At 37.7% G+C, this 26,222-nt stretch overlaps 1 protein-coding gene and 1 pseudogene across 4 annotated transcripts in view; both read right to left on the bottom strand.

Moving 5' to 3' along the window:
* Positions 1 to 26,222, bottom strand: part of KIF16B (kinesin family member 16B) — a 306,240-nt gene that overhangs the window by 179,555 nt on the left and 100,463 nt on the right. The gene's annotated exons all lie outside the window — the stretch shown is intronic.
* Positions 8,746 to 9,236, bottom strand: LOC119516144 (annotated as a pseudogene).

Raw genomic sequence — 26,222 nt, 5'->3', positions numbered from 1 at the left:
AGACTATCATCAGAAATAATCTAACAAGTATCAAAATCATCTGTATCATCAAAATTGAACTAGGAATGCAAGAGCCTTGGCTTTTCCATGACTTTGAAACAATTTCAGTACCTATGGTCAAAAGAAAAGCATTTGGAACAGATGGTGAACAGTCCTGGGACTCACCAGGGCTGAGCTAGGAAGAGAAGAAGGACCTGGCAGCCACCTACTCTGTGGTATAAACAAACCTAAATTTCCTGGCATTATTGGCAGTCAGCCTTTAAAACAGAAAATATAATTAATATTGTCCTTTCAATGAACAGAAACTCTTGGGGCAGTTCAGGTTCCACTACACTTCCCACTGCAGAAACATCATTCTTTATTTCAAAACCGTGCAGCTAACTATTGGCACACAGTTGAGAGAACATGCTTTGTAGGTCTTTCTGATGGAACAGTCCTCTCTGCAGGCTGAGCAAATCTCCCAGATGTCGGCATTTAAATTATGCAAAATGCATAATACCAATTAAAGAAATTATGTGTGAAAATATGCAAGAGCAAATTTCCTCACATTAATATTTAACTAGACTTTTTAAAGTAGCGCTGCATCTTGTGATCACAAGTATTTTAGTATGTTTGACCTAAACGGAAGCCCAAAATATTCAGGAGGTTTCACCAAAAGGTTCTACAAGGACATAGTCTATATTCAGGAGGTTTTACCAGAAGGTTCTACAAGCCAACTAACTAAGGTGAGGAAACTTAGTGAAAGAATTGCTTTAGTGTGGGATGTTATAACTCAGAAGGCTTCTGACATTGACCTTAAATTTTGGTGGAGTAAGTGTGGTCTGCTCGTTTCACACCCAAAGAAATTTGTCACATCCATCTCTACCTCCCAGCCTTTGTTCAAGTGATAATGTCTACTGGAGATAGAACTGCAGTGCCCTTCCCTGTGCTGAATCTTGCCTAGTCTTTCCTTCCCCCTGGGAAACATTTAGAGCCTACTCAGGCTCACTGTGGACTGCCTTATTCTGCACTGACCATACAATTATCTGGACTGATCATCTGGGTATCAGGCAAATGGTATTAGACTTCACATCTGTGCCTAGCTTGGTCCTCCTGCTAGACCAGTGGATCACCCAAGGAGCTTTACAAACAGCACTGTGCCTGTGCCCTGTGCCAGGCCCTTTAAATGAGAATCTCAGGGGCAGGGCCCAGGCATGGGGAATTTTAAGCTCCCAGGTATTTCACATTCAGGGTTGTGCCAAAATTTTCTGTATCCCCCAAATGACCAACACCTCTATTTTGCCAGGTCTACTTTGAGAGTGCTCGAAAGGGCAAGTGCTACAGGTTATCAATCCCAACCCTTTTATTCCCCAGTTAGTTTCTGTGACTCATTCAATTAATACTTAATGAGCATCTACTACTTTCCAGGTGTTGTCTATGCTGGGGATGTATCAGTGAACAAAACAGAACCTCTATGGTGTCTTGAATTACATACTCCAAATTTAGACACGCCCTTGGTCTTAGCATACAGGCCTGTGGGTGTGAATTCATTGTAAACAGGCCAGCCGAATGTTACTGGCCCTGGGAAGAAGCAAGCCTTCTAGACTCTGAAAATGTGAGCCAATAAATTCCTGTTGTTAACAGGAACCCAACTGTGGTTTCTGCCATAGCAGCCAGCAATCTGGAATGATCCAGAACCAGGAAGGAAAATGGGGGGGGCTATGTAGTCATCCACCAATGTCACCAATGAAGGACACAGTCACTGAGAGGTTCATCATTGGATTTCAGAATACCCCTGTATTGCAAGTTTGCTAACAAGGCTCTCCCGACTTGAGAAACAAGAAAACTGAGTCTTAAAGAGATTAGGTCATTTGCTGAAATCAGACAGTCCTTTGGGCAGTGGCAATAATTGCTAAACTGATAACAGAAGTTCTCCAAATTCCACACTGTCACACCTTCCACTCCGTCTCTCTACAGTCCACACTAAAAGCTCATGCCTTTTCAAGATTCAGAGCCACACTCATAACCTTACACTTTTGCTATACTGATATTTAAATAATCTCACAGATGTGTCTTCCAAGTCTATAGCAGATGAGGAGAAATAAACAAGAAAAAGAAACAGCCCTGAAATCTCAATAGGCTCTAAGGCTCTAAGGCTCTAAGGTATCGCAGTAATGGTCATGTTTAAATCAAAATAAAGCCTTAAATCATGATGCAGAAAGTTAAACTAGTCTCAGTTGCTTTAATATGAGAAAGCATGTGGCATATATTAGAAAAAAAATATAGTTCTCTTCAAAGTATGACTTATGCATAATGAATAATCAGAAAATTTAAAACTGTCCACTATATTACATAAATATCTGAGTTTCTGTTTTAAATATGTGTATATAAATGTGATTCGCACATATGTCATATACTTATAAATATAGAATATACCATAAGCACAATAAATACGAGACAGCGAGATGAGACCAGATGAGGAGAAGAGGAAGGGAAGGGAGAGGAAGGAAAAAGGGAGCAGAAAAGGAGAGCAGGGAATATAGATGAGACAAGGCAAGACAAGACAAGAGAAACTGAGTCTAACAGAGACACCCCATGCAACACACCAAAACAGAAAGATATTCTCTCTGGGTAATTTTTTTTAATATACTTGTTCATTTTCCAAATTTTCTGTGGGCAACACACTTGTAATAATCAAGATAACACAACACATTTAGTAAAGTATTTTAAAAATAAAGGGACATTTTCCATCTAAATTTTTTTAATTTATTTTAATTAAAATACATTTTACTTAACCTTAAATATATCTCCAAAGTCGAATTTTATTGTATGTTATGTAATGTTTTGAAGACAGAACTCTAATATGATAAAAAAACAAAGCAAAAGATAAAAAAAAAAAAAAAAGAAAGAAAAAAGAAAAAAGCATCAGCCACAAATGAAAGCTCAAAGACCATTTCTCAAGAAGTCCTCAATGAGGAAATTCTGCTTGAATATGGAACAAAAGGAACCTTCAGCCACATGTTAATCAGCAGAAATCAAGCCTGAAAGAACTGTAACTGCTTTCAGTAAAAATCTATCATCCTCCACAGACATCAAGAACACACCCATGAAAATAAAGTGTAAACCTGTGCGGGAATTCGCAGCGGTGCCTCGGCAGGGTCCTGCTGTGTCCCACGACATCTGGACTCCTAGCTCCTTTACCTGAGCAGGACATAAATATTAAAGCAAAGATCCTCCCATGCACATCTTTGCCAAGCTACTTTTTACCGTTTTTTCATATAAAATAGGAAGAGACACAAAAGTAAAAAAAAATAAAAAAAAACAAGCAAACAAAACCACCACAACAGCAGCAGCAGCAGAAAGAGTTCTTGTCTAACAGGTGAAAGAAAGGTGGAGATTAACTCCTTGACTTGGTACAGAGATTTCATTTGTCTCTTGCCCATCTGAGCAGCTATCATGAATGACCCTGAGGGTATCAGGAAACAGGGAAGAAAGTCCTGGATAGAGGGAAGGAGGAAGAAAGGGAGAAGTGTGCGGTGTGGCTCCCCACGGCGAGACATGCCGGTGAGGAAATGAAACCACCGCCTCATGTCGTTTCCTAGCTGGTAACAAAATCTGCTTTTTATAGAGAAGAGAGAACATAACTCCCCACTTCCACAGTTAACCTAATATCTGCCCCAAGCACTACAACCAAATTAGTCTAATGAATCAAATTGCTGAAACAGCTGCTTAAACCAGGAGCAGTGAAGCTTTGTCAAGACCCCACATCTGGCACAAGTTGAGTGTCTGCCCTGGCTGTGCAGCAAACCTGGGGGAAAGGAAGGAAAGCCCAGCACAGAGGCATGTGGCCGGGGCACTTCACGAGGGGCTACATAAACTGTCCTCCCTGAACCTAAGCAGTTAATATTTTCCTAACCATCTGACACTCACATCGTTCCCTATACCACCACACAACACTTCACGTGAGCATCAATCCCAAAGGACCAGCTCCTCTCCCCCAGGCGACTTAGCAGGAATATAAATGTGTGTCTCTGCTGTATAAATACCCTTATAGTCAACAGTGTTTTACCCAAGTATTCCTGTAAGAGAAACATTACATTTTGAAACATTAACATACCTTTAGAAAGTTAAATTGCACAGTAAATGGGAAAGGCACATTCACTTCGATTATGCAAGAGGGCTTTCCAGTGCCAAAATAAAATTTTGAATGCTGACTGTACATGGTCCTGATAGCTTATTAAAATAAACATAATCTACTTTAAAAAGAGAAATTACATTTGAAAGCTTTTTACAAATAAAGCATACATAGCTAAGGTTATAGAACTATACAAAGGAAACCTGAAATACTCTAGAAATTTCTGATTATGCTAATGGTATGAAAAGATAAAACATAAATTGTTTGCTGATCTGGTTTATTAATACTAAAGCAGTAAGCCAAATATAAGATACACATGCCACACTTTCTAATAACACACTTCCATTATTTTAGTTAACAGGGGCAGGGCCCAGCCACTTATCTAAACTTCTAACATTTCACAACCACAATCAGTCAAGAGTCAATAAAGTAAGAAACAGAGTAGGCACGAAGTTGTGGAGGAAGAAGTGTTACAGATGACTCCCTCCACTAGAAAAAATGAAAGAACTAGAAAAAGAGCTTCGGAATTAACTAGGGGATAATCCTGGAACTAGTATGGGCACATAAAACAACTACAGCAGTGCCAGAAGAAGCAAGAGGCTGCCATGAGTTCAGCTTTTGTAAGTGAAAGACGAACCAGTGACGGGCATCTACTGCTCACGCCTGCAGTAGCAGCTGAAGAAACAGACTGAGCTGCAGCAACAAGGCCCAGCTTCCAAGAGTAGCTGGCTGGAGGAAGACTGGCAAAGGAAACCTTTGCCTCTAAACATTGGGAATCAGAGTCAAAATCAATCTGGGGAATCTCTGAGGGACAGTGGAAGCTGGTCTCAGTTTTGGCCCTCTGGGCAGCAGTACTTCCAGCCTCCCACCAGCATCCACCTGGACATAAAAAACTAGTGCACCTTCTCTGGCAGTCTTTGTTCTACTGTGTGTGGGTGCTTCCTGGGCTGGCAGACCCCCAGGGCCCAGCAAAGATTCTGGCTTGGTTTCAGGGCTCTACGTGACAGTGGCTTTCTGCCTCACATCCAAATCTACCAGGACTTAAAGACACAACTGCACTTTGTTCTTGGTTGGATTTTTTCTTTCTCTTTTTCTTATTGTTTAGTCTGGCAGATCCCTGAGGGCCCAGCATAGACGCTAGCCCTAGACGAGGAAGCAGGAAGTATGGCCCAGTCACTGCAATTACTAAGATTATGAGATCTTAGGAAAACTCATAAATAGGATCAATTAACTGAAGGAAAACATGGGCAAAACACTAAAGAAAATCAGGAAAACAATATATGAGCAAAATGAGAATTTCAATAATAAGACAGAAATTACAAAAAAGAACCAAATGGAAATTCTGGAATTCAAAAGAAAAATAAATAAAGTGAAAAATTCAATAAAGGGGTTCAAGAGCAGTTTAGAGAAGGCAGAAAAAAGGATCAGCAAACTCTAAGACAAGGCAATTCAAATTGTCCAGGTTGAACAAAAAAAATTTTTAATGGCGGGGGGTGGGGAACAGAGCCTGAGGAACCTGTGGGACACCATCCAGTGTACCAATATATGCATCATTGAAGCCCCAGAAGGAAAAGAGAGATAAAGGGCAAGAAAAAATACTTGAAGAAACAATGGCAGATAATTTTCCAAAGCTGATGAAAGATATGAATATACAAATCCAAGAAGTGTAAAGAATGCCAAGCAGGATGAAGCCAAACAGATATATACCAAGACATACTATGATCAAACTGTTGAATGCCAAGGATTAAGATAGAATCTTAAATAAGATTAACATCCAATTTCTCAACAGAAACCATGACAGCCAGAAGGCAGAGAGACAACATTTTTAAAGTGCTGAAAGAAAACATACTGCTACCACCTGGCAAAACTATCCTTTAAAAATGAGGGAGAAATTAAGACATTTCCAGACAAACAAAAACAGAAGGAGTTCATTAACAGCAGACCTGTCTTACAGGAAATGCTAAGGGGAGTCCTCCGTGGTGAAAGGAAAGGACACTTAACAGTATCTCAATGATGGATGCAACAATAAAGATCTCCACGTAAGTAACAATATGAGTCAATATGTATGTCAGTATTAGTTCAAATTTTTCATTTGTAGTGCTGCATTTTATTTCCTATAAGGTTGAAAATTCAAATGCATTAAAAAAAAGCAATAAATCTCTGTTACTGGACAAATAATGTAAAGATGTAATGTGTGACATAAACAACAAAAAAAGGAGGGGTGGAGGGATATAGGTAGTGTGTATCTGTAGTCTACTGAAGACAAATTGGAACCAATACAAACTAAATTGTAACAGATTTAAGATGCTAAACATAATCCCCATGGTAACCATAAAGAAAATATCAAAAAAAAACTACAGAAAAAGAAAAGTAATTCAAAATGACTGATTATAAAAGATAATCTAAACAAAAAGGAAGGAAGAGGGAAATGGAGGAAAAGAGGGAGAGAAAAGGTATAAGACTTAAAAAACAATTAACAAAATGGCAGAAGTAAATCTTGCCTTACCAGTAATTTCTGTAAATATAAATGGATTGCACTCTCCAATCAAAAGGCAGAGAATGGCAAAATGGATAAAGAAACATGACCCAACTATATGCTGTTTACAAGAAACCCATCTCAGATCCATAGATACAAAATAGTTCAAAAGAGAAAGAAAGGAAAATATTTTATGCAAACAATAATAAAAAGAGAGCTGAAGTAGCTATATTAATATGAGACAAAACAGACCTTAAGTCAAAGACTGTTACAAAAGACAAAGAAAGACATTATATATATTAATAAAAGGGTCAAGTCAACAAAAAGATTTAACCCTTTTATATTTGTATGCACCTAACAGCAGATTGCCAAAATATGTAACACAAATACTGAAGGGAGAAATATAGTTCTACAAACACACTTGGAGGTTTCAATATAGCACTTTCCACAGTGGATAGAATATCTAAGTAGAAGATCAGTAAGGAAACAGAGGACTTAGAAAACACTATAAGCCAACTGGATCCAACTGACATATACAGAACACTTCACCCAACAACAACAAATGTGTGCATTCTTTTCAAGTGCACATGGATCACTCTCTAGGATAGATGATATGTTAAGGCTCAAGAGTAATCTCAATAGATTTAAAAATATTGAAACCATAAAAAGCAACTTCTCTTAGCACAGCTGAATGAAATTAGGAATCAATAACAGAAGGAAAACTGAAAAATTTACAATATGTGGAAATTAAACAGAACACTCTTAAACATCCAATGGGTTAAATAAGAAATTACAAGGGAAACTAGAAATTTCTAGAGACAAATGAAAACAAAGACACAACATATCAAAACTTATGGGATGCAATGAAGGTAGCAGTCAGAGGGAAATTTATAGCTATGAATATCTATATTAAAAAAGAAAAAACACCTCAAGTTAATAACCTAACTTTACATCTAGAGGAACTAGAAAAAGAAGAGCAAAGTAAACCTAAAGCCAAAAGAAGAAAGGAAGTAAGATTAGAACAGTAATGAATGAAATAGAGAACAGAAAAACATTTGAGAGAATAAACAACCCAAAGTATTCATCAGTCAAAGGATGAATTCCCCAGCTTTCTGGATTCTTCCTACTTGAATTCTACAATCTTTTGCTTTATAATCAACAAACTTCTAACATACTCAGGGAAAAAAAATAGAAATATTTACCAAATAAGAGGCGTTTCCATGGTAGTTAACTGAGGCCAAGGTCTTGCCAACGCCTCTCTGCACATCCCCCGTGGTGTCTGGCACACCAAGCAGTCATTTAATCACTGTTTGGCTGATGAATACTGCAGGTTCTTATAAACCTCCCAAATAACATTAGTAGCACAAAAGATATTAGCTCAGTCTAAACATTCGCCCTTGGAAAATAACTATTTTGTTCTAATTCCGATACTTGTTTGTTTCGGGTGAGTACAACATGGTGTCTCTGTCTTCTTCTCAACAGGGGCAGCACTTACTACAGCTATGAGGACTGAATAAATATTGTGTTGTGTTCTCTTTTAGACAGTACTTGGGTATTCTCTGCAAAATTAAGTTACTGAACTTGAGAACCGCTTCATGTTGGGACACACTCCAGTGTCTCTATTCCCAGGCACTCTGTATTACACAGGTCAGGAGGGAGGACTCTGTCGTGTCACTTCCTGGACGGAATCCTGGGCTTCCACTCATGACTGTGACCTTAGGCAAGTTCTTAACATTCCTCTACCTCAGTTTTTGTTTTTGTTTTTTTATTTCAGAAAACTTTCTCCAAGTTGTTTTTATTTACAATGCCAACTTTTAAAAGGTCAATAAACTAAAGTTAAATGAACAGTAAACTAGGCAGAAATTGTTTTACATAGAGAGGGAAAGCCCAAAATGACACTTTCTATAAAGAATCCATAGTTCAGTTTTATTGCTAGGAAAGAAAAAATAAATGTTTGATCATACTAGAAGAAACTCAGCCATAGGTTTGGAATCTGTACTCAAACTACACATGCAATGAGGACAATATTCTGCTAATATAATTGATTTGCTGCAGCATTTGTCTACTGTTTGTCTAATAGTAACAAGTATAAACAGAGCAGTGCAACTAGTATTTGGAACTATCCTTACAGTGTTACAGTGTAAAGCATAACACTTCACTTCTTCTCACACCACTGGTTCTCTTTGCACACCTGGGCTTCCTCCTCTTCAGTAAAGTGTTTTTGACACTGAAGGTCTTGTGAATCTCCTCAGGAGTTTACCCCCTTGATCATATTGGCAACATTCTTGCATGTAACATCAAGCAAATCCTTGATATCTAAAGTAGTTTGCAGCCAGAATAAGTTCAAAAAGTGTTCCCTGGTCAACTTTCAGGAATTCTTGGTCCCAAACAGGGATAGCACCTGTTCACTTATTTTTGTCCTCATCCTCCTCAGGAGGAAGGGGGTCATCTTCGTGGTGGGTGCACCACTGAATGACCTTTTTCAACACTGATGCATTAACATTTGGTAGAGAACTGAGTCATCTCCTCCTCCATCATCCATTCCCAAATCTCCTGACATAGTCTTTATAGTCATAGATTGTTTGGCAATTTCCACATAACTTCAAATATCTCTGCGTCAGAACTCTGCAACTTAACTGAAGGCATGATGTTTGGCTGAGGAAAGTGGGGCAGCATCAGCACAATAAGGAAAAGGCGGAGAACAAGGCCACTCTCTACCTCAGTTTTTGTAAAGAGGTGAAAATAGTACTTATCTCAAAATGCTGGTAAGTTTAAATAAAATGATACGCACAAAGCACTTAGTGTCCATTACAACAGTGCCTGGAATTAAGCAAGAGTTCACTAAATGTTACATATTTATATCTCCAACATTATAACATATAATTGTTTCTCAACAGAGCTAAACTTCCGTTAGAAAAATAAAGTTAGCATCTCTGAAATGGAGAGATCCTCTTGGAGACACTGGTTCAGCTTGAGAAACGAGCCAACAACACATTTAATGTTGATGACCATGGATCTGTATATACAGAGAAAGAAACAGACAGACAGGTAGACAGACTTTACAAGAACTAGTTTAAATATGCTTTCAAGTGATCAACTTAACCAACAAAAGTCACAAATCACTGAGAACTCCAAGTGCTCTCACAGGTCGCAGTGAAAGAGCAGCCTTGATGACCCTTTCCTGAAAATGTGGACCTCGATGTTCCGACCACTTTGTTGAAGAAGTCAGCACTTTTAGTGGAGGGAGGTAGGACAGGCCTTTTTTCACAGAATCATGGGTTGGGTATGCTGTGACATTCAAATCTAGAGCAGTGTGATTCAGAGTATGTTCTGCAAATTGTTACTTTCCACGAAAAGTACAGAAACAATGTAAACATTCAGAAACCTTTATAGCAAAATGACAATAATTTTATGAGCAATGAAACTGGTAATAAAATACTGGGGCTTATATTTGTGTGTATCTCTTTTTTTCCATTTTATTACTCTAATAATTCATGTTTATTACATTTTACAGAAGTATCAATATGCAATGGATTGAGATTTTTTAAAACCAAAAACCTGCATTCAACCACAGATAATTTACAACACACCCATACAGACACCCTGCACTCCCTGGAGGTCTCTGCCAGGAGGGGCAGCCCCCCACAAGGGGCAGCAGCCTGCTGTCATCACCTTCAGCTCACCAACGCCCCATACAGAATGGGAGTGACGAGACAGGGAAAAGAAGGCTGTTACCTTTAATAAAAACAAAAGCCAACCTCGTGGCTTCATTAAACAATGAGAACACAATCAGGAATGTTAAAAGTTCACTTCTTTGTTAAAAGGTAAATTGGTAAGTTTACGAAAAATCAAGGCAAGTCCGATCTGATTTTAATGAGAACAAGGTCAGATGTTAGCTGCCTCCAACTTCAACAGCCTTGTGGTCCTTATCGAGACACCAGATCGAGTTAGTTTTAAGTTTAATTAATCTAATGAACCGGTTATGTCTGGGCTTCAGTAGACATTTTTTAAATGTCACTGGGTACCCCGGGGCTGCAAATGAACCGGGTGGCATGCTCCCTTGCACCACCTTGGTTCCATTAACTCCTACCCACAGTAATATTTTACATCTGCATCCTCATATGCCATGATAATGTAGTCAATTTGTGCTTTATTAACCCAATTAAAACACAGAAATGGTAAGTAACTGAAATCTACAAAATTAGAACAACCCCTTAAAATAGACTCTCTTTAATTAAAAAAAAAATATATATATATAGGAGAATATAGTTGCCAGACTTTGGTTACCAAAAAAGCCTGTGGATTCTAAATGCTAAACAGGGTAAATGCTGATCTAATTACTAGAGAACATACTATTAAATCCTAAGTATTATATGAATTTAGGCTGAAGATATCAAAAATGGCAGACAGAACATTAAATGCTCCTATTTTTATAAAACTTGCAGGTGAACTTGATAAAATATCAGGACTCACAAAAAAATTACCCCTGTGTTGGATTAAATCCACCCATATTCACCAACTTTACTACCACATCACCTCTTGAGAACAAGAACCCTAACCTTAACCCTAACCCTTTTTTATCCTTGGTCTTCCCAGTACCCAGCACAGGACAGGCATTCAAACATGAAATGAATGTTCTCTTGCAAACTAAGTGGGTATTTTAAATTCTTCAAATCATGGACAACAAGATTGAATATATCTCTTCAGGAGCTTATCTAATTTACCTTAAATGTGGGCCACTTAGTACATTTTTTTTTTTTCTTCCTCTTGTCCTGAAAGATTTACTACAGCTTACAAATTGTACCCTTAAATTACACAGTCAGAGAGAGTTTCAGATAAGAAACAAATCAGACTCATTCTTATGTTCTTATCTTTCGATGTTTTTGAGTGCCTTTTTGTCTTTAGATCAGAGACCTGCCTCCAACTCCACTGATCATGCGGAGAGGGAATGGAAGAATGCTGGAGAGTGACCTGCGATTTCATTAGAGAAAGAAAATGAGTACTAAGAATTTACACTGGAAAAATCAATTAAAAATATTCACTCCAAGTTAAAAGCTCTAGTGAAAGTTCTGGCTTACGATGGCAACTTGCTAAAACCCGTGACAGCTGTTCCCTTGCATTCATTTAATCACTGAAATTCTAATGGAAACAGAAATGCAAACTAACAAACACCTTGGAAGTTAGAAATATTGCTGATAATGGTCAGATCTTGGGAGGGATTTCTATCAACAAAACCACCAACAACGTGTCTGAGACAAAACAGCAAGGTCAGACATATTTATGTCTACACCTCTCCATACTCCCAGTGCCAACTCTTGGCAGGAGGGACGTCCTTTCTGAGATAGCTAACACTATTTCATCACTCCAACCCAACTATCCCCACTGATATCATTCTTCGTAGGTCAATTCAGTAATTCACATAGCCATTGTCACAGCCAGAGTGGAACAGGTCACTGCACAAGATGTCATGATATGTGATGGAAGCAACAGGAAGGGGAAGGAGGGTCAGCTATGCTAGCAGTGCCCCATAAAGAATAAAATTTATCAAGCTGCACTCAATCCCAGATTAAGAAAGAAAAAAAGAAAAAAAAGGCAGGTGTTTCAATTTATTATGAATAAATCTTCCTTTAAATAATCCTATAAAATATAAATGGAATAGGCCATCCCTCTTCAGAACAGGCCAGCCAAGCCAGACAAATCCTGGAAGATACCAAGAATTTGGCAAAAGGCAGTCTGCCTAGACTAATCCTTCAGCTCTGGCAAAAGATTTCTAGCAGCAAGAAGGTGATCCTGTTGGGGACTAAGGGAAATCCTCCTAGGTCTGGAAAGACCATGTCTTATCAAGAGAAAAGCAAAACCAAACAACAACCAGCAATCAGCAACAACCAACAATCAGCACAAGCAACCAGAAACATAAGCAACAATATCAACGATAAATAACATCAACAAATATCAATGACAAAAAACAACAAGCAATAACCACAAGAAAAACAATGTCAACAACCAGCAACAATAACCCAGGAGAAAAGCCAACAATAGGGACTCTCTTGGCAAAAAGATTTTGCAAAACAAAACAAGGAGAACAGTGTATTCAAGATGTCAAAGTATTTTTGCTCTTTTTTGTTTGCTAAAAGAAATAAAAACTAATCCAAGAAATTGAGACCTTAGAACAAAAGATATAAATGAAAGCAAGAGATAGACAAAACAGCTGAGATGTGAATGCAAACTCAAAATTGAATAACCAAATGACTGAAGCACAGAACAAACACAAAATGCAAGTGTAGAGAACAAAGAGATGAAAACAATGTAGGAAAAGATGACAGACAGAGAAGAAGGAAAATAGAAAATCTCAAGAATCTAAATTAAAGATAATGGGTACTTCAGAGGAAGAGATGAGACCAAATGAAAATGCTACAAAGAGTCAAGGGAAACAAGCTGAAAAGAGGCCAACACATGACAAGGGAAAAGGTTCTCTGGGTAAGAAGGCAAAAGCATCAGATGGATCCTGTTGAATATTTAAAATTTTAAGATATTTCCATCCTATATGCATCAAAGCAAAAGGGATCAATGTTTACAAGGGGAAAAATATTAATGATATAAGAATTTTCCTTGGCAATACTGAACTCCAAAACATAAAAAAGTGATGTTATCAGAGTTCTGAGGTCTGGAAAAGATCAAGAGCAAAAAATTCTTCACCCATGGTTTTTCATTTGCAAAAAGTAACAAAACACCAAAAGAAGGTCTGGAAACTTGCTCAGAAAAAAAAATTACTCTCAAATGCTAAATGAGATACGCTGTAAACAAAGAATTTAAGAATGCAGGTCGAGATGAAAGGATGGGTGTTTGTAGGGAAGAGGGGAGGTGGAGACCCAAAACGAATGGTAATACTCTTTGTAACTGGTTCAAAACAAAGATTATTCTCAATAATTGTTGGAAATGAGGTTATAAAACTGAATGCAAATGTCAAAATAGATAGGTAAATTAAATAAAATTATTAATAAGAGGATAGTTAATGGATGGTAGATGGGTGAGATAATTACTGGAAAAAAGCTGCTAGATCTGAAATGGACTGAGTTGACTGAGTTGAATGTTTGGTTCAACAAACATTCATTAAGTGCTCTCTATAAGCAGGGCACCAGGAGACATGAAAATGAACCAGAAACAGTTTTTTAATAAAGGTAAAATATGAAACAACAATAACTATGAGATTTAACAGCAAATATACCAGAGAAAAGTTTAAACAATTAAAGTGAAAAAGAAAAGAAAAGATAGTCTTTATCCTTCAGAATCAGGAAATGTTTCAAATCCTGAAAGATTTTTGAAGCAAGTTTTCCAAATTGATATACCAAGAATTTTGTTAAAATTCTAAATGGGATCCAGCTTATTTCAGCATTAATCTTTGGTAAAGTTTACATATGTCTGAGGTCTAACCTCTTCCTATTTTGAAGATATTGCTAATTTAGATCAAAGGAAATTAATAGGAAGCTAGAGGACAAATACTTAAACACACCTCAGCACTGACGTTTATACAACTTGGGATTGGACTCTCCACAAAAGAAATGAACTTTACAAATACGCCCCACGTCTACCACTAAACATTTGCACAAAGAGCTCAGAAGATCCACTGCCAGGTGTCTGCCAGATTAAAGGTGGAAAATGCCAGGTTATTGTCTTAAAGTTAGCATAAGTTTTCCAACATGAGGCAAACACGGGGGGAGGACAGGGGAGCCAAAGAAGACCCAAAAATTTTGTGACCTCGTTTGCAGGCAAACACAAATACACGCATCCCCACCTGCCAACAGGCTCTTTCTTCTGCTCAAGTTCCCCGTGTTCCAAGCGTTTGCACTATTGTTCCTGTCCGACTACATAATAATTACGTGCGTATAAGTCTGTGTCTCTTCCGGGCTGTGAGTACTTTAAGAATGGGGATCGTGTCTTACTCAGGTTGTAACCCTAGCACCTAGAGTGCCTGGCATATGGCATATGCCCAACAAATGATGGCAGGCTGAACTGAGCTTTAAGTGAGGAGAGACACATGGTATTTAGAAACAAACATTCATATTTCAGACCCATATTTTGATTGACAAGACTTCAATTCTGAAGAGACTTGAATGAGCCACTCTTGGGAGAGAGATTAATACGAAAATGATGTGAACAGCTTATATCTTACTTGTTTTCACCAAAGACCACCACAATTTGTTTTAAGTGACAAGTGAGTATGAATAGAGTACAAAACAACAGAAATGACCGGGTACTCTTCTACCATGCCTGCATATTCTCAGACAGGTTTGGGTCAGTAAAACATCTCTCCCACATTACACAGAAAATAAGCTTGTCAGCATTTACTGCAAGTTGCCTCCCAAGATCACATATAAAGAATATCTGAAAAATACAAATGAGAAAGACTGAAATAGAGCAAATCATTTAGCATGGCATGTGGCTAATGTCTTTAGGGAAAACATATTCTATAATTGTAACTTCCTTATTTGGCCTTCTGATGGGAGACATTTATAGCAGCAAATGTAAGATGCTGCTATACTTGGGAGACATAAAAACACATTTCATAGAATAATGAGAGATCAAAAGAAAAAAAAAACAACATGGGGCTCTTCTAGTCACTTGGAAAGTTTATGAAGCATACCCAACTGCACTCTTGGAATTTTTAATTTTCACTGATGACAATTCTTGATAAATCACAAATGACCCAAAATAACTGCTAAATAACTTGAAGACTTCTTCCTTTGGATCATTATCTATTTGCATTTAATGGAAATAATTACTGCCATGACAAAAAATAAAAATCATTATTTACCAGAATATTTTAGCCAAGTTTATTTAAATCACTGTCTTGTGGACTTGGCAAACAAAAATTAGGGGAAGAAGTAATTATTAAATATGTTTTGTACTCGTATGCACACTATGCAGTTATGCTAAAGACTGCATAACCAATGCATACAAAACATTTCCAGAGACAGCTGTGGAAAGGGTTGGGGAACCAGATTTTTAAAATTTAGATCTTGGTTTCATTTATTTTAATGTTAAGTATTTTAAAAATAAGCTCATGTTTACCTATTATAAAAGGAAAACATGGGCTCTATCCAGATTCTGGTAGAAACATGCCCACACTTGAATCTTCCCACTTCTCCTAAAAAAACAGAAAAAGCTACTAGAATGAGTGAATAAAACCCTTTAGTATACATATATATGTATTTCAGCAAAAAACAGGAGATATAAAACAGTGACACCCTCTAAATATCATGAGTATGTGGGAAACACCCCATACCAGCAGATCAGTGGCCTGAGAAGCCACACTGTGTGCAGGGAAGAGGAAGCAGCAGGGAAGGAAGGAGGAAAAGGGAGGAGGGCAGGGAGTTAGAGGCACTGTGTTGGCAGCAGAACCCAGTAAACACCAACAGAAATTCATCACCAGAAGACGAGGATCCGCCCTCAGTGGCAACTGCCCTGGGCAGGTCTAAGTATGCAGAGTAAGGGAGAGAAAAAAGGAAAAGTAAGGGAGGACAGCAAAAGTCAGGGCTAGATAATAAGGAAACTGCCCATTCCAGAAGCAACAGAAGACACCTTATGCAGAGAAACCAGCAAGGCTGCACCAAGTCCTCCACCACCACTGGATCCTCCTGCTAACAGATAATTCAGGAAAACCCAAATAATTCAAATACGAACAATTAAGTAAGTAGAGCTGCCACATCCACTATAGGAAAAAATAATAACTTCTCGGCAGCAGCAGAAAATTCATCAAAAAAACAGAGCAAAAAAGTTGCAATAAAACATTACAAGAATTAAAAGATATGACTAGACAACAGAAAGATGGGAGAAAAAATGCCCAGGACTCAGGAAGGATGAAAAAGAAAAAAAAAGAATTCAGAAATGAAGACTAAAGTACAAAGAACACATACGAACACAGAGACCATAGAAAGCACAGTAAAGGAGTAAAGAGTAGAAATGAGAAAAACTATAAAAAATAAAACAAAAATAAGTAAGTAGATTAGGCAGAAAGTGATAAAGCAGTAAAGAAAAAAAAAATATATATATATATATATCCATCCAAAGAAAAACAAAATAATGGAACAAACAAATACTTGAAGTCTAACACAAGCAAAGTTCCCTGAAACAAAGTAACACTCTGTAAGTTGGCAAACTACAGCCCTCTAGCCAAATTCAACCATTTGTTGACCCACTATGTACATAGCTCTCCAGCACTAAAATGGCAGAGTTGAGCACTTAAACAGAGGCCATATGGTCAACAAAGCCAAAAATATTTACTATGCGGCCTTTTACATAAAAAGTTTAGGGATCCCAGCTCTAAACTATGATAAGAAGAAATACTACCTGCCTGGGAATACCAAGATATGCACTAGGAAAACCAGTGGACCTTAAAGATAAAGAATCCTTTGGACAGCCAGGCAAAAAGACCACACCACTTACAAAGGAAAGACAATCAGGCTGGCAAATGACTTGCAACATCAACATTCAATGTCAGGAAACAATGGAGCAATTGCTATAAGAAGAAAAAGTATGAACCAAGTAAGCATGCCTTCAGGGAACATTTTTCCTCAGAGCCCTTCCAGAGAAATCTACAAGCGGCCAAGCTTCATCTAACCAAGAGATGATTGGAGAAACCTCAGCAAGGACTGAGCAAGGTAGCTGAATATATTTAACTGTAGAACTAAGACGACATACAACAAAGTGGGGGATAAAGCTGACTGACTAGCATGTAAACGTTCAAAGCACTGACAAGGCACCAAGAGCACAACCCATAGACCACCTCCCAGCTAATAGCTAAGGCAGAAAGAACAGCATTTTAAGTTGATAAATTTTATTTAGGGGTACAAAGTTAAACACTGGGAAAGGTAACATAACTGACTAAAAGTGGAGGTGAAAGAGAAAGAGAGAAAACTAGAAGGAGAAATTACAAGTTAATTTCATTTTAATTGCTCCCTGTAGGGAACAAATAGCTAAAGGAAGAGGAACTGAGTCTTTTGTGAATGTATTACCATAAGAGTAAAAACTAAAACAAAAATACAGAGCTCCCTAAATACTAGAAGTAACAAAAACTACATTGCTAAGCAAACAGAATACATAGGGAAAGATCTTTCAAAATTTTAAAAGTACAAACACATATTCACACATAAATAATGTGTAAGTTAATATGACAGAACTAAATCAACCACATTGGTCATATCAGTAAGTATAAAAAGGCTTAATTCAATGAGTTTCAGATTGATTCACCAAGCAAAACCCCTTCTCTATGTTAAGTACAAGAAATACACCTAACACAAAGTGAATAAGAAAGATTCAAAATTAAGTTAGGATCAATTAGGCAAATACAAACCAAGACCCCCTACAAGGGTCATGAACTTGATATTAAACAACGTAGAATTCAATAATGTAAATGATGCAACACACATACATGAATAGACAAACAAAAGGGAAAGCCTAAAAGTTCAGAAATGGACTTAAATACATTAGAAATTTAACAAATGATAAAGGTGGCATATCAAATCAATATAGGGTAAAGATCCATTTGTAAATGTATTTGGTGTGACAAGTGGACAGCCATTCAGAAGAAGATAAAATTGATTTCATACTTTACATATTTCATCAGGATAAATGCCAAGAGTATCAAAGATTTCCATGTAAAATATAAAACCAGACAAGTCTATGAAAAAATAAATTGTACTTCTTTATAACTTTCAAAATTGAAAAGGTCTTTCTAACTAGGATTTGAAATCCAGGAGCTATAAAAGAAAATATTAATAAATTTGGTTATAAAACTACTGTGTAGCTATAAAAGAAAATATTAATAAATTTGGTTATAAAACTACTGTGTAGTTACATTTATTTATTATTTGTATTATATCATTACATTATATTGTGCTATGTAATATTATATTTACACATGTGTATATATACACACACACATATATACATCTAAAAAATACAAACTTGTTACATAATCTATGTAGAAACACACATAAGAAAATAAAAACACAAACCAAATACTAGGGAAAGTATTTGCAACTTGTATTTCAGACAAAGGGCTAACAAATGAAAACTACCATTTCTCATCTATCAGACTGCCAAAATTTTACAAACTGACAACACACTCTGTTGGAAAGGCTGTAAAGAAAGAAAAATAGTACAACCCCTATGGAGAGAAATTTGGCAATATCTTCCAAAATTACAGATCAATTTATCCTTGACTCAGCAATCTCACTTCTAGAATTCTAATCTATGGATTCACAAGAAAAAGTATCAAAGGACTTTCACAAATACGCACACACAAGTTATTCAGTTATTCCCCACAACATTCTTCACATTACCAAAAGATGGGAAGCAAAAATGCCCATCAAGTGACAGTGTGATTGTGAAGACCTTGTGGATCACACCCCCTTTATCTAGTGTATGGATGAGTAGAAAAATGGGGATAAAAACTAAAGGACAAATGGGGTGGGATGGGGGATGATTTGGGTGTTCTTTTTTCACTTTCATTTTTTATTCTTGTTCTGGTTCTTTCTAATGTAAGGAAAATGTTCAGAGATAGATTGTGGTGATGAACGCATAACTATGTTATCATACTGTGGACAGTGGATTGTATACCATGGATGATTGTATGGTGTGTGAATGTATTTCAATAAAACTGAATTTAATAAAAAAAAAAAAAAAAAGAAAAAAAAATGCCCATCAACAGAGAAATCTTGGGGCAACATATGGTATGCAGATATAAAGAACATACATATACCTAAACATATATCTATCTATAGATAGATAAACACACAAATATTTTGTTTATATAGAACCACAGATAATAAATATACATAATTCTAAACTTTTAAATTATAAAATTGAAAAACTAAAATAAATGAATCCAAGTACTCATCAAAACGGAAACATAACCACACAGAGAAACAATTAACTATTTATTTCAAGTGACTTTGTAAGACAGCACTCTGACTACAAAACATCCTAAATGGAAAGTATTCTGAGGACAAAAAAAGAACCTACAAAGATATTTGAAACTTCATTCAGTAGTTTTATTATTAATTATATTAGTAATACTGTTTTGAAACAGCTTTCAAATAAACCAAACCAGTAATAGAGTAAGTCAAATAAGTAATTTGTTAATGGTCTTAGGAATCAAGATTTTCAGGGTTAGGGAAGAAACATATAATAAGTAAATCATATAAATTAAATACAAACACTGCATTTATGAAATGGCTTAGAAGCAATGGCAAGCAGCAGCAATGAGCAACCCATAGTCTCAGAAATTGGTCTCTAATGCCATTCCTACTAACCGGAAACTAGAGCTCCTTTAAAGAAATGGCTAATTTCAACTCTCAGACAGAAAAGGTTCAGTATCTGCCTGGGACATCTCGTACTGACAGAGAGAAAGAGAGCTTTCAAAGATTTACACAATTGTATAAGCACAGAGGTTGAGGAACAGCCATGGAACAAAGTCACAACTGCTTGCACATCAAAAAGAACGATGACTACAGTGGACTGAAACACACTGAATGGAGAAAACTCCATGAATCCATAGAAATAATCAAAAAAGAAAAAGCCAGGGAAAAAACTCATCTGCCAGCTTTTGAAGTGGCTATGAAACCATTTCTTTACCTTGAAAAATGATAATTAAAGGGGGAAAAATTAAGCACATACCTTCACTTCCAGAAGGAACTATAATTCTGATAAAACTAGAAAATCATTATTCTGAAACTTGTAAAGAAATCACCGGTTCAGGCAAGAATTATCAACTAGTAACAAAAGCAATAGGTAAACGGCTGATGGGAACTAAAGAGAGAAAACACAGTATTTATTTACTTCCACCTTATTGTCCAGTAAGATTTTGCATTCAATGAAGACAGAGATTTTAAAAATAAAGGGAGGATGGATGAAAAAAGGCAATAGGCTAAATGAAGGAGTATAGACAGGCTACAAACTGCCTACCAGGAATCCTGCATATGCATTTGCTTGGGATGCAACAAACATTTGACCCTAAATGTACCTGCCCATGCAGAGAGGGAATGTGTTTGGCTACATGATACACAGTGTCTACAAGACAAAAACAAAACCTTTCCTCATCACAGTCACCACCCTCCCTGACCCCAAGACACTTTCCCCAAGGGTCCTCACAGAGAGTCAACAGGACTTATCCTTACCAACTCCTCCGATTAATCATGGCAACCAGTTTCCTAGGGCATTGCTTACAATGTTCTTCAGCATAGTTAATGATATTTTGCCCAAAGTTTGTTCAAAAGCAATTCTACTGGGAGCTAATATATCTAGTCCAGGCATACAATTCTAATGATCTGACCTGTCCTAGGGGAAGATTTTTGAGTATCTAGAAGCCAACTCACCACGTTTTACTCATATAAACACATGGCAGATTCACATTTTCTATGAGAGGCCCAATTTGGAATGCATAGCTCTCCAGTGCTTAAATTCTCAAATTCAACCTGACATTAACGTCTTTGCAGTAGACTGCTTTCCTTTCTTTGAAACTTAAAATGCCACAGAAAAGGCTTTCCATGATCTTGCTAAAAATATTCCCACTTTTTAAAATTCCAACTAAGTAAAAAAAAAAAAAAAAAAAAATCCTTTATTCCAAAAACATATTTACCTTGTGTGCACTCTTAACCAACATGGTCCCTGAAGGCAGGCGGGATGCCCTGAGACCTCTAAGATAACCCCAAGGAGGAAAAGGATAGGCACTAAGAGAAACGGCTAACATCGTAAAAACTAAAACGTAAGTAAGCTGCCGAAGTTATATAGCTAGTAAATAGTGTACCCAGGATATGATCTTATGTAATCTGACTTCAGAGACCTTGACATCAAACACTACGCACTACTGCTTCTCAACACCAAATCCTCCTCCCAGAACCTTGGATTCTGGACCCCTGCTGTGCTCCCTCTGCCACGGCAGGCTTGAGGAAGAATATGAGAGTGGAACCCAAACTCACTCACCATTTTCAGTCATCTCTGAATGCTGAGTAGTAAACAAGACTCATCCAATGATGTGTGGCCTGCCTCACCACACAGCTTTTAGGCTTTGGGTGGAATTGTCTATTTCTAAATCCTCAGGTACAGGAGCAGATCTGTGATGACTGAAAATTCCATCCATGTGTCATATCAAATGACAAAGAAAATAAATGAGGATAACCCCTCCCTCATCCCATTCCCAACTCTACCCATGTACAAGCTAGTCCCAGTAAAACAAATAGAACGGTTTCTGGATTAGAATCACAGCAACCTATTTCTCTTGCTGACAATTCCCATAAACGATACTTTACTTGGTGTTCTAGTTTGCTAATGCTGCAGAATGCAAAACACCAGAGACGGATTGCCTTTTATAAAAAGGGGGTTTATTTGGCTACACAGTTACAGTCTTAAGGCCATAAAGTGTCCAAGGTAACACATCAGTAATCGGGTACCTTCACTGGAGGATGGCCAATGGTGTCCGGAAAACCTCTGTTAGCTGGGAAGGCATGTGGCTGGCGTCTGCTCCAAAGTTCTGGTTTCAAAATGGCTTTCTCCCAGGACGTTCCTCTCTAGCAAACTTGCTCCTCTTCAAAACGTCACTCACAGCTGCACTGAGTTCCCTCTCTGTGAGTCAGCTCATTTATATGGCTCCACCGATCAAGGCCCACCCTGAATGGGCGGGGCCACACCTCCATGGGAACACCTCATCAGATCCACCACCCACAGCTGGGTGGGGCACATTCCAAGCAAATCCAATCAGCACCAAAACGTCTGCCCCACAAGACTATACCAAAGATAATGGCGTTTGGGGGACACAATACATTCAAACTGGCACGCTTGGGTACATATTTTGATCAAATTCCTCTTTAGCAATCTATTGTATGAAACATTCACCAACAGAAACAACAACAAATTAGCAAATTGAGCCAGTAACCTACTGTTCCTAAATAAGATCTGTGTGCACTGTTGCCAAGCAGTACGTTTTACATATTCTGAGGGCAGAAAATATGTAACATCGCAAAATTTCTGTGAGCAATATTATCTGCCCAGAGATCATATTTGTTGCTGTTTATTCTACCTAATAACAAAAGTTCAATGGTTGATTTTGCTCAAATGAAGTTACAGATTTATAATTTATTATCACCACAGTCCTTCATGCTGCTACAGGAGATGTTCAAAATATGGGGTGGGTAGGGGGAGGTTGGTGGCCTGAACACCCCCTGTCCATTGAAGCAATCACCCACTTCACTCATGAAAAGCCTGCCTATGATTTGCTCCCCATCTTTGACAGCTGAGCTGATCAGAGGTGCATGCTGCCTAGTCTTGTCTTAGGTAGAGAAGGAAGCGGACTGTGAAATAACCCTTTGAAAGGTCTCTGCCTCATGGAATCTTGAAGCTTCCAGTTCACTGTTGTACAGATCTGAAACCGCTATGGACCCCAGAAGAGCCAAGATCTTTTAATCCAATTTTATTGGGTGGAACCTTTTGATTGAGTGTTTCCATGGAGATGTGATTCACCCAACTGTGGGTGACACCTTTGATTAAATTATTTCCATGGAGATGTGACCCTGCCCATTCCGGATGGGTCTTAATTAGATCACTGGACTCCTTTAGGAAAGCTCATGGAAACAAGGAACTCAGAGAAGCTGAGAGAGACATTTTGAGAGAAGCTAAGATATGTAATCCAGAGTTTGCCCCCAACAACAGACACAGACACTTGGAGATACAGACAGAAACACTTTTGGAAATACTAAGTGAAGAGATGAAGTCCAGAGTTTTCCCTGAAGAAACTAAGAGAGGACCCTCAGATGCTCAGAGAAAAACACACTGGGAGAACAAGCAAGGTTGAACAGGAGCTGACAGACAGAAGCCCACTGACATTTTGGAAAAAGACATTTTGAAACCAGAACCCAGCAGCAAAGGGCCAGCAGATACCAGTCATGTGCCTTCCCAGCTGACAGAGGTGTTCTGGATGCCACTGGCCTTTCTTCAGTGAAAGTATCCTCTTGTTGATGCCCCTGTTTGGACACTTTTATGGCATTAGAACTGTAAACTTATAACCTACTAAATCCCATTTATAAAAGACAATGCATTTCTGGTATTTTGCATAATGGCAGCTCCAGCAAACCAGAACAACTGTGTTTTAAAGAATCACAGTAAGGCCTCCCCCAAGCAAGGAACTCACCAGCAACATCCTCAAGGACCTGAAACACAGTATCAGGATAATGAAAGTCAACTTCACTGCTGGTCCAAGATCACAGTAAAAAAGAGGGAGGTGAATATATCTCAATAAAAATTTAAAACATTTTAAAAAGAGGGAGGTAAAATCCTTTCATTCTTTCAGGAGGAAAAGAAGCTAACCTGCATTACACAAGTACCAAGTAAAGCACAACCAAGAGGAAACTTTAGAATCATATTTTAGAGGGAGGGGAAACGAGATAGTTTTCTTCTGGCTTCGTGAGGCCCTTCTACTTTAATCAATCAAGAAACCCATAAAAATTCCACCACAACCCAGATCAAAACAGTGTAGGTTTGCCATGAGCCAAAATGCAGCTGCTGTGAAAGCAACCCACAAAGGCATCAATGGCTGCCGGAGATGAATATCATTTAAAAAAATGACAGCCACAGCATAAACAACTGCCCAAATGAGCAAGTTCTGGCAAAGAAATGAAAACAGTACAAAATTAATCTGGCTGCTCTGTATAAAAAGAAAATGTTAAATTAGGAATCACTTCTTTCGCCTTCCCACCATTCTCATTTTTTCTATCAATTACTTGCTTTATCACCTAGGCAACTGCTCACCCAAGGGGTGGGCATGAAAATAAAACCAATTATTAAGAAATCAAATTCTATTTTATAATAGTCAAAACAGGAAGATCCTGCTGAAATTCATGTCCTGACAGCATTTCTGATATCAATTTTTGATTAATGGTCTGAGGCGTATGGATAGCATATACTGTTCCAGAAAACTCTGTCTTTATGAATAAATGTGGCTCAACATTCCAAAAAAACAGCGTGCAATTGTTTGAAACATGAGACTGAATAAAATGCTAAGTTCTAGCCAATGTCAGATTCAGAAAATAACTTACATCATAGTGAATGAAAAAGGCAAGGAAGGAAGGAAGGAAGGCAGGGAGGGAGGGAGGGGAGAGGGAGGAAATCCATGTGCAAATGCCCTCACCATCACCCCCACACTTGTCACTCTGCAGGAAAGCCAGAGATTAATGAGATGCTTTCTGCCAGGTGTTTGAACTCTTTGGAAGAAAGGTGCTATATAAATGGAAGGTATTCTTTTTCTTATTATTCTAAAAGGCATTTTCATTGACTTCACGATGAAACATAATACAACTAACATCCAGCCTGTTTACTTTTAACAATGAAAATCAATCAAATCTCAAGTCTTTTTAGAACTTACATTAAGCAAATACCAACTCAGCATTCACCAACTCTAACGCTTATATTACCATTTTTTTACAAGTGCCTGGAGTCATAATTCCCTGTCAAACTAATTTAATATAAACGTAATTATGTTATGGGTATACTGATATTTCTGACTTTTGAGAAATTATGTCCTCATCATCAAGCCTATCACCCACAAATATTTACTCATTCCATCTCCGGGTAAAATAAAGTAGCAGAAAGGGCAGTGTCACTGAACTCAAGAAACTTGCAATCATAGAGAGATGACATTTACGGGAAATATAAAAACTACACACTAACATTATATTGAATCACCTGTTGGGTGGTTAAGGCGTTCTCCACAAAATAATTTTCCCAAAAGCGTAGGGCTTCCTTTCAAAAGTTCCGAACCACTTTCTAAAATGTAAATTACGTTCAAGGGGAATGTCGCTAAAGAAGCAGCACACTTTCCTGCCCTCTAGAGTCAAACGCACTGTCATTTATCCCTGGGACTCGTAGTTACTGTAATGACCTCAAATGACTACAGTGCATACTGTAGTCCCTACCTTTGGTGAAGCCACTTAAGAGGGTGAAGAAGTTACTTTCATCCAAAACCAAGGAGCCATCAAAGGGCTTGGATTGGTTTAAATGATCCAACCTCTTTTAAATCAGTAAGCTGTTACTTATCCCTGCTTGCTTGGGCCTGCTTCTCACAGCTCCTCACCTACTTCTAATTTGTTTCTTTCTAATCTTCTGTGGGCTGGGAAACTAAAAAACCCTTTTTAGTTATGTGCACAGAAGGGCTTCTCATATGAGTGGAAGCCCCTAAAACATTCCAAATACTTTCCAGCCTTTCTTTGGCTTTTAACCTGGGCTCAAAAGGATTTGCTCTCTTTTACTGCTCAGCTAATTTCTAGATGGTTAAAACTGTTAAACGCCTACATGTCTCATTTCTCAACTCACAAAAGAACAATGAGACGTAAAAACGGAGACAAGGAATACTACTAGGAAAAAGGGGCAATATCTATATATGGGAAATTTCAAGTTCATTTTGCTATGAATCTGAACAGAACAGAATTGAAATGACCAATACCTACACACATAATGGTAAAATGCTTTCAGGTAAATAAGAAAATGCAACAAAGAGTTACAAATAAAAAATCAATGCGGGTTGGCTATAAAGTAACAAAAGTCAGATAAGTCTAAGATTTCTCCTCAGCTCTAGAATCTGGAAGA

This window comes from Choloepus didactylus, chromosome 19, assembly GCF_015220235.1.
Source record: "Choloepus didactylus isolate mChoDid1 chromosome 19, mChoDid1.pri, whole genome shotgun sequence".
Taxonomy (NCBI): Eukaryota; Metazoa; Chordata; class Mammalia; order Pilosa; family Megalonychidae; genus Choloepus; species Choloepus didactylus.
This window is presented reverse-complemented; position numbering and strand designations above follow the sequence as displayed.